At 49.3% G+C, this 9,873-nt stretch overlaps 1 long non-coding RNA gene across 1 annotated transcript; it reads left to right on the top strand.

Annotated features, from left to right (window-relative positions):
• The first annotated feature begins 913 nt into the window (after nt 1-913).
• LOC108583626 lies at nt 914-7,751 on the top strand. Its single transcript, XR_001898428.3, has 2 exons — nt 914-1,135; nt 7,444-7,751. It is a non-coding gene; the product is annotated as an uncharacterized LOC108583626 (long non-coding RNA).
• Nucleotides 7,752-9,873: the final 2,122 nt, after the last annotated feature.

Here is a 9,873-nt window from a genome sequence, read left to right as displayed (position 1 = left end):
CTCATTACAACCACCATTAGAACATGGATTCCTAACTGTTCTCCCACTAATATAATTGCTGTTAGACTGACATGAATAATCTTTGCTCTCATTAACATGATAAAAAAGCTGTTAGCTGCATTCCTTCACTTGTAAGGTCTGGATATCCGTGCCTCTTCAGGTTTTATTCATTTGAGCCAATCCATCCGCCTCTCCCCCAAAACATGGCCTTTTCTCCTCCTGTCCCCACTCAGTGATACGGATTCTTCCTCCTCTCCTAAAAAACACATTGCTTTGTGGATTTGAAGCAACTATTCCTGCTGCTGTTGCTACCACTGCTAGAAATTTCCTGGGCCAGACATAATGCTAAGTACTTTGCCAGCATTATTCCTATGAGAGAGGTATCATTCACATTCTCAATTTTACAGATATGAAAATTGAAGTCTAGAAAGCTTGAGTGAGTTTTCCTCACTCATTTAACTCAAGAATGATGGGGGTATTTTATTTCTGGTGTTTCTGACCCTAGAAAACATACTTTTGGCATTTTGTACTATGAAGAGGGTCCTATCCTCTTTCTGCTCCTCTTGCTTTATATTCCTCTATTTTTCTTCCTTATTCCCCTAATTCCCACCAGTTCTCTGCCCAGAGCTCAGAGCTTCCAACTCTCCCTTGGACAGGCAACCTGAGATCTGTGATTCCAACTAAATTGCCATGACAGTGAAGGAAACTTTGCCTTGAAGATGCCTCCCCTCATTCTATAAGGAGCATTCCAGGAATTCCAATCACTATAGCGCTGCCTGAAACCTCTCCCCTGATTCTAGAACTGCTCATCTGAGAACTAACATCAGTTTCCCCCTTGGCTCTTTCCAGCCATTCAGACACGACCCTGGCTGTGCTCCAAGAATCATCTTGCTGTACATGGTGAGCCATGATAATACTGTTCCAAGGTTGATTTCACATATCTCTGCCAAGGAGCTTCTGGACCTCATATGATCACCACAACATTTGGGGAAGTTGAATATTATGCCCACCTGAAAGATGGGAAACTGAGGCCCAGAATAACTTTTTTTGGAGGTAGAAGAAACCTTAGAGATTATGAACCTTCTTCTTGTACAGATGAGGAAGGAGACCAAGAGAAGGGAAGCAACTTGGCAAGGTGGCCAGTGTTAGATCTCAGAGCTCTGCATTTCTAGTTCCCCATGAACAACATTGCCTGTGAATAGGTCCAAGGTTTTGTTTGTTTGTCTTTGCAGCATGATTCTCACCCTGCTTGCTCTTTAGAGAAGCCATGGGTGGAACAGAGGCTGTCTGGATTCAGGCTTAGAGTCCCAGGACTGCCATTGACTCAGTGTATGTAACCTCAGTTTTCTCATATGATGAAAGATTTTTGCTGGACCAGGTATTGAGTTAGAGTCCCCAGGGTATGCCACATGTGCTTAGAGTGTCTCATCTCCCCAAGGAGATCCAAGCCCTTTATGGTCTGTGCAACTCAGGTGATGTCAGCCAGGCAGCAGCCACTTTAATTCCTCTAAGATGATTTGATTTCTTTTGCTGGAAACCCCAATGTATATATATGGGTTCAATAAATTCACGTGTCTCAATGACTATTTCCCCAGGCTGCTCTCATCAGCTCTAAACAGGCAGTTGTCTGAGCACTTCTGAATAAGCCCTGGAGTCCAGCTGGGAAAAATCTATTTCTCTGGAGTGGCATTCTCTGGGAGACCGCATCGACTTATGTCATATTATCATAGAAATTCCCTCTGTTCTTTAACCTTTATTTAACTAGAGTCAAGACCTCCTGCTGAGCCTGAAAAGTTTTTCTAACAGGAGGCTGTCCTGGCAGTATGCAGATGATTGCATTATGGTAATAGAATGAGAAGCTGAAGAGAAGGGCCCCTGGGGTTGAATGGAGTGTACAGTTTACAGACGTTTTGATGTGGGAGGAGAAGGCTGGCTTTGAAAGGGCCAGACACATTGGCATAAATCCATAATTGTTTTGCAGGACTTGTTCACCTGGGCTTAGGTACCCCAGAGACATAACTTGTTATTCATTCATTGATTTACGCATTCACTTTCTCACTCACTCAAGAAACATTTATGCACTATGTGTACTTGCTGGATGATGGAGACACAGAGAAATAGGAACTCTCCCTTAGTCTTGAGGAGACCAGTCTTGCTCAGGAGGGAAACTGTCATGAGATGTGCTCGAATAGATATTGGAACCCTTAACTCCATTGGGCAGCGGTAGATGAGAAAGGCATCTATCTTAGAGTGAGTGCCCCAAGACAGACCTGAGACAAGGACTTGGGTTTGCAGGTTTGGGGAGGGATTTTGTGACTGCAGGAAGCACAAGTAAAGGAGTGCACGGAAAGGAGAAAAGCCAACAGAGGGTGTCTTCATAAGTAGCTAGCTGTGTGGATAGCTGGGCTCCTCCCACTGGGGACCCCTAAGGAACGCCCTGGAGCACACCTCAGGACTAAACTCCCGGTGAGGGGGGAGGCTGGGGCCTTTGTCCACTGAATCTCATCCCCCACAGTTCAAGAGTTGTCCCCGGGATGCATTTAGTGCCCTGCACTTGGATTTTGTGGTGCCAGAGCAAGCCCACAGGCAAAGGAGAAGAGAGAAGGGAGTTTGAAGAAAACGGATGTCAGTGTACCAGGAACATCCCACTGCTGCAGAACAATGGAGGATGGTCAAAGGGGCACTGGTGGGGTAGCACCGGCATCTGCTGCAGTGGTTCTTCCAACAGGTGACCTTTCAGTGGACCTAAGGATGAGTAAGGGTTTTCAGCGGAAGCAGGCGTGGGAGTGGCACATCCAGGCAGCTGGAGTCGCCTGGGGATGGGAGGCAGGATATTGCCAATGATAGGAAGGAGAGAAAGAGCTTGAGGGCCAGGAGAGCTCCGGAGGTTTGTTTTAAGGCTGAGGAAGGGAGAGATTTGGGCAGCTTAGATGAGAGAAGCCTCGGGCAACTGAGGCGGAGGAACAAAAGGAAAGGGTCAGAGAGGGACAGAGGTAGGATGCTGGAGAGAGCTGACCCTGCAGAGGAGGAAGGGGAGAGGCTACAGAAACTGGCTGGAGGGACGAATTTCTACAGGACGGGCACCCCTGACCCTGGGATGGGGGAAGAAGCAGATGAGGGGAAAGGGAGTGTGTTCCTCTTGGCCTCGTTGCAGGAGGCAGATACTGGCAGCAAGGGAGAGCCCAGGAGGCTGGGGTGAGGCTTGAGAAGGGTAGTGGCCAGGAATCATCCCTGAGGGTGAGGGGGACCATAGGAAAGACATGGGAGGGATGGATGATATGGTACCAGCTGAGGGTGCTCAGTTTACAGATGAGTAGAAAATGACATTTCTGGGCAGGTTCCTCTTTCCACTCCAGAGAGAGGGCGATGGTGGGAGGAGAGTTTCAGTGAATTTTATTTTTCGTGACAAAGCTTTCTGAGCTCTTGAGCTTCTGCTAGCCCAGCACCACCCCCCCACCACCATTTGTAGATTCATCAGGCACTGATTCATTTAGTAGTGTTTTCTCCAGCCCTACTGTGCGCTGAAAACTACTCAACACACAGGGACCAGTCCTCAACACATATGGTTATCTCCATAGCTGCTCCAAACTCAGGGGTTGCACGAGGAGAATGTCGGTTGATGGGACAGGACCCGGCTAGCTTCCCACCTTCTCTCCATCCATTAGATCATGGGAAGTGTGGGCCATAGTTAAGGGGCTCTTGTTGCAATTCTCCCTCTCACTTTCTCCTTGATTCTGGGTTAGTTAATTCACCTCTCTGGGCCTCCACCGATTAGGATGACAGTAAAATTCTCCCAGCCAAACTCACAGGCTTCTCAAAGGATCCCATGAAGTACTGGGTACTAGTGGGTGGAAAAACTTTTTGGAAGCTGATTAGAGAAGCTCAGATGTTAGTGGATTTAATCTGTAAAATGAGGGAGGCATAGATCCCAGATACCGCAAGCTGCTTCCAAGCCATCACTTCACAAAGCACCCTAGGAGGGGTTGGTTGAATCAAGGCAGGGGTTCTTCAGTGCTTCGTTTTGGTCAAGTTCTCAGAAAAATTCTTATCTTTGCACAGCAATCAGATCGTTCTCAAGATAGATCTGAAAGAGGAGGAGGCAAAGAGAGAGGCCAAGATTAGAGGAGCTGGAGGAAGCTGAGGACTGAGATGGGAGGAGAGGCAGAGGAGACAGCACCACAGACAGGGAGTGCTGGGAAGGATGGAGGCCAGCAAAGACTGCAAGGGAGAGGCTGGAGCAGCAGGGGTTTCTCTGACTGCCCAGGACTGGGCATGGACTGGGGTCTCAGGGAAGGGACTGCTCCCAGCTCTCTTCAGACAGAATGCATTATGAGAATAAACAGCCCAGAGAAGTGCACTGTACACTTTGAAATTAGCAGAAAATGACATTTCTGGACAGGCTCCCTTTTCTCACCCCAGGGAGAGAGTAGGAGGTGAGCTTAGATGAATTTCCTTTCTCTTAAAACGAGTTCTCAGCTCCTGGGCTCCTGCTGACTCAGGCCACCCTCCCCGTGAGATTTGAGCAGACTGGAATGATCAGGCAGTGTTTCATTCCAGCCCTGGGCATGGAGAGGCTGTTAATGGTGGGGCCTGGCAGGCCTAGAGCCTGGCTAGAGTCTGGATGGGGAAGGCAGCCTGGCTCAGGGTCGAGAGGCAGTTCGAGTAGCTAAGGTCATTCAGGCTTAGATTTGCTAGTGCTGCTGTGCAGTTTACAGGAGCACTGGCTCAGCAACATACATGGAGGCTTGAGCCCAGCACATAGCAAAGAGACAAGCTCAGGCAAACCTACACCTTGAAGATTCATCCAACCAAGCCCAAGTGGCCCCTACAGCCACTGACCACAGTTAAGCTATGCTGCATGAGTGAGAGTACGTTGTCATTGTTTTAAACAGTGGGTTTTGGGGTGGTCTGTTACACAGCAATAACTGACTGATACAAGTGCCTAGCAGATGTCAGCCATTGTGTTTAGCACAGGGGGCATGCAGGTGACAGCATCTACATGTCTCCTGCCCTCTTGGAGCTCACAGTCTGGTTTGGACAATGAACAAACCACCAATGAGTGAGTATGAAACCTGTGATGAGGGAAATATATTGGGTAGTGCCCCAGGGAGTGATTGATGAGGAGGTCAAAGGTAGTTGGTCAGGAAGAGCCCCTCAAGAAAGGGAACAGATGTGCTAAGGCCTGAATGATGAGAAGTTGTGTGAAGAGCTAAGAGTGTTTTGGGCAGAGGCAACAGCAGGTGCAAAGTCATGTGTCACAGAAACTCACAAGCCAGAGATGGATAGAATGGACAAGTAACTATAACAGCAACCATACTAGAAGCTAATGTTTACTGGACAAGGACTATGAGCTATTTTAAGCCCTTTACTTAAATTATCTCACTTAATCTTGATCACATAATAAAGAAGTACATGTATTAGTTAGAACGTACTTGGTTGAAAATGCAAAGATCCAACTCAAATTGGCTTCGCCAAATAGGAAAGGTAATGGCTTATAGAAGTGGAAAAGATAGAGACAAATAGTTCCAAACAGAGCTGGATTCAGGAACTCCAATTCGGTCATTGGTTTGCTCTTTCTCTCCTCCCCACCTCCTACCACCTCTGCTTGTTGGACTTCTGGTGGGAGGCACTTTCTCTCCCTCTTTTGCTGGACTTCTTCAAGAGGAGGCAGGGAGAGAAGTGAGAGTCACAACAATTGGCAACTTCAAATTCACATCATCTCACTTAGTGACTCTAGAAGGCAGACAAGGTTATTCTTTCCCAATATTCCTCTCTGTAATCGCAGAAAGGAATCAGGTTAGTCACAGGCTGACCATTTAGACCCATCACAGATGTGGGGCACAGACACTGTGACTGGTCCAACCTGGGCCCTTTACTCCCATCTCAGGAGATAAGGCAGGGCTGTGACAGGTGATCCTGCCAGAACTGTGTGGTCTGAAGAGCAGGTGGTGAGTGCTTCCCTAAAGACAGAATGGCATGGAGGGAGTGGGGTGTCCAGGCATGAAAGGGATGAAGAAGATACTGAGAGGACAGACACTGTAGATATCATTATTTCTAGTTATTTCTAGTTATTAATTTATTGAAACTGAGTCTTGCTGTGTTGCCCAGGCTGGAGTGCAATGGTGAGATCATGGCTCACCGCAACCTCCAACTCCTGGGCTCAAGCAATCCTCCCTCCTCAGCCTCCCCAGTAGCTGAGATTACAAGCGTGAGCCACCACGGCCGGCTGATTTTTGTGTCTTTTGTAGAGACAGTCTCACTATGTTGCCCAGGCTAGTCTCAAACTCCTGGCCTCAAGGGGTGCTCCCACCTCAGTCTCCAAAATTGCTGTGGTTACAACAGCCAGCCTCCAATGTAAGAAATAAGAAAGCTGAGTCTCAGAGAAGTTCATAAATGATGATAGTCGGAAGAACCTCAAACCCATCTCTGCCTGACTAAAAAAAACCCTTACTCCTTGGCATGAGTCTCCTAACCACTCAACTGGCCCCTAAACCTGAGCCTCAAGTCATGACTCAGACTCTCATCGCTCAGGAGCCCAGGCCGCTGGAAGGCGTGAGAGTTTACAGACGGAATCTACACGAGGGATTTTAGAGGAGGCCGCTTTTCTCCCCATTGCATAGTGTGTGGAACATGCTTCCCCAGGCAAGTTTCTGTTGTCTGGGCAGTGAGCATCTCAAGGGGAATGGACAGCACAGGTGCCCTTGCCCGGGGCAGCATTAGACAAGAGTTAGAACAAGCATCGAGGGCACTGAAGTATGATCTGTTTGTCATTTGGACATACTCTCCAGCAAAATGCCCGGCTCAGAACACTCAGACACAGTCAGACCACTGCTTCCTGCCTCTCGGTTCTTCCCCCGGGCTACTTCCAGGCAGCCAGACCCTCCTTCTGGCTCTCCTGGCAGTCCTACCTTGTCCATTTCATCTAAGGATGATTCATAGCCATCAAATCTGGAAAAACCTTAGGGAGCCTGTAGTCCAACCTCGTTCATTTAACAGATGAGAAAACAGAGCCCAGGCACTTGTTCAAGGGCATGGAGTAAAATATGGGCATATGATATGCCAAGCTCTGTGGTAGGCACTTCTGCAGAGCTGATCTCATCTCATCCTCGTATGAACCCTGTGAAGTGGATGCTATTACCTCCCAGTTTACTTGTGGAGAAACTGTGACTCAGAGAGGTTAAGTGCTTGCTGAAGGTCACACAACTAGTAAGTCACAGAGCTGAGTTTCAAACACATGTCTTTTCGTCTTTCGTCGCAAAAGTCCAAACCCCGAGTCACTGTGCACCTCATTATTCTACTTGCCATTTCTTGCAGCCTTTTCCCCAGGTGCCCTGGCCCTTGGTTTGCCGTTCGCTTTGGCCAATGGGTGCTTCCAGAGGAAGGCAGCAGCAGAGGAGGTGCCATTGGCTCTTCCTTCTCTCTTTTTTCTTGGCATGTGCAAAGGAAAGAAGTTCCTGCTTCTTCGGTGGCTCTGGCAGCAGCTACAGGGGCCAGCCGCAGCTGCCCAGGAGGTGGATGGCTCTGGCAGTAGTGTCCCCAGTGATGGATTACACCAGCAGCAGCGGCATGGCACAAGCCTGACCAGAGTCAGCCGGACGTGCAGTCCTGAGCCCGTGGCACCACCTCCTGCTGCTTGTGCCTCCAGCCCTAGGAGCGGCAGCGCCTCCCAAGTCACTGATCTCGGGGTTGTCACACCTTCTTTCCTCTTTCAGCTCTTTTAAGACAGTTGAAGGGAGTTCCCCGAATCAAAATCTCCCAAGTTCAGAGTCTTTATTTTTCTCAGGCTTTCCCTAAGTGAACCCTGATGGCTACAGCACTTGCCACTAGGAGTGGTCCCAGAAAACAAACCATCAAGGATGGGATTTGGACGTCGACTGTCTGGCGTGCGGTGAGGATCTCATTACCAGTGAAAAATGGGAGTCTGGTGGTGCCTGAGATGCAGTGGCATCAACATTACTTAAATTAGCGCCTGTGGCTGTCTGGGATGAAATGCCAGCTAAAGGCAACATTTCAGGTGGACCACGTGGCTGCTCATTGGACTATTACGGTGGTGCTGATGACTCCTTTGCTGAAACCCCAGGGCTTGCTGGGGAATGGTTTGTCATTAAGTGTGGGAGTGACAGAAGAGGAAGGCAGGTGAAGAGGCCGAAAGGGTCAGAACCAGACTGGGAAGGGCGATTAGTATCCACAGGGAGGGGTAAGACTCATTCTTGCGGGTAGCAGAGATGCTGCAGGCAGACCAGTTAGAGAGGCAGCCTGGGCGGGGGAAAGAGCTGGGGCCAGCAGATCAGGAACACAGCCACACTCTACCTCTTTCTAGCTGTGTGACCTTGGCCAGGGCACTCATCCTCTCTGAGCTCTCCTCAGTAGCTAGGTGGGGTCATAGCACCCTGCTCAGACAGCTGTCAGGAGGATTAGAGGAGACAGTCTACGGAAAGTGGTTCTTAGTGAATATCAAAAATGGCCGTGGCTGTCATTGTTGCTGTCATCATGGAAGCAGTCCTGGGAGGCAGACCTCCTCCTCCTCCCCCAGCTCCCAGGCACTCCCTGCAGCCCCACCCTGCTGGGGCTACTCCTGTCCATGAGTCCTGAGAAATGGCTGGTTCGGCAGAGCCAATTCCTGGAGACCAAAGAAAGAAGGGCCAGGGGTGGGTGTAGGTATCTGTCCTGGGCTCCAGGAGAGAGCCTGGGGAGAAGTTCCTGGAAGACGCCAACATTCACCCCGAAGTGGTTTGTTAAACTGCTGGCAGACAGCAGAGCTGGCCAGAGATCCCAGGTTTCTCCACCTGTCACTACCAGGCCATGGGGACTTGTGCAAAAGCCCCCTGGAAAAGAGGGAGATTGGAGTGATGACCACCAAAGCCCTTCCTAATGGCAGCTCCCAGACATCTTCATAGCCTGCCAGCGTCTTCCAAATCCAGTTCCTGGATTTGGGAGCCAGATCCTAATTGGCTGGGCATCATGTCTCACCAACCAGACCATGAGCCCAGCCCAGAGCCTGGCCTTGAAGCTCTCATTCTCTTCATCCACACAGTCCTGTGGCTGGGGGCTAATCCCACTGGAGGGAGGCCTGCCTGGCACAGTGACCCCTGAGCTGCTCTGGCCATGTCATGCAACAGCTGGCAAGGATGAGTGACCATCCACCATTAGGGGTGGGGCCACCTTTCCAGATCCTTCACACTCCAGAGCTGGAGATGACATCCAGACCACTGAGTCGCAGCCCCTCCCAGTTCATGGATCTGCCCAGAGGAGCCAGAATCAGAGCAGAGACCACAGCCTAGGGCTCCGGGCCCCCCATCCAGTGCTTGCTCCATCACGCCTCCCTGACCCCACTTCTCCTTTCACCCTCACGCTGGTTCAGACACAGCCCCAGACAGCAGCTTCCATTGCGGTCAGGTGCATGTCTCATTCATAGTGTGATGTCTGGTTTTTATTTAAATGAACAGCCAGGGGAGAACAAATTACAATCCACGGAGATGAGAGTGTCTCGTGAGGTGAGGTGTATCTGCCCCACTCCTGTATTTCTCCATCAGCTCTGAAGCAAAAACTCAAGGGCAATTAGATTTTACATATTTTCCTTTTTATACTTCAATAAATATCTCCTATGAAAACCAATTGGCATTTTATGTACTTAACGCATAATAGCCAGTCTTATAAATCTGAATTATCCCAATAAATCTAAATTAAAGGCCTGGATTTAAACGTATTTAGGGCAAGTAATTAATAAAGTGCTAGCACATCACCATCACTAATCTGTTTACTTCCAGCCAAACTTTTATGTTCAGAGTTTTTTCTTTGCCATATGTGGGTGGGAGGAGGGAGGGAGCCCAGGTGCCCCTAAGCAGTTTCCAGGCTGCCATGAAGGTTTCACGG

The sequence above is a fragment of the Papio anubis genome, chromosome 1 (genome assembly GCF_008728515.1).
Source record: "Papio anubis isolate 15944 chromosome 1, Panubis1.0, whole genome shotgun sequence".
NCBI lineage: Eukaryota > Metazoa > Chordata > Mammalia > Primates > Cercopithecidae > Papio > Papio anubis.
This window is presented reverse-complemented; position numbering and strand designations above follow the sequence as displayed.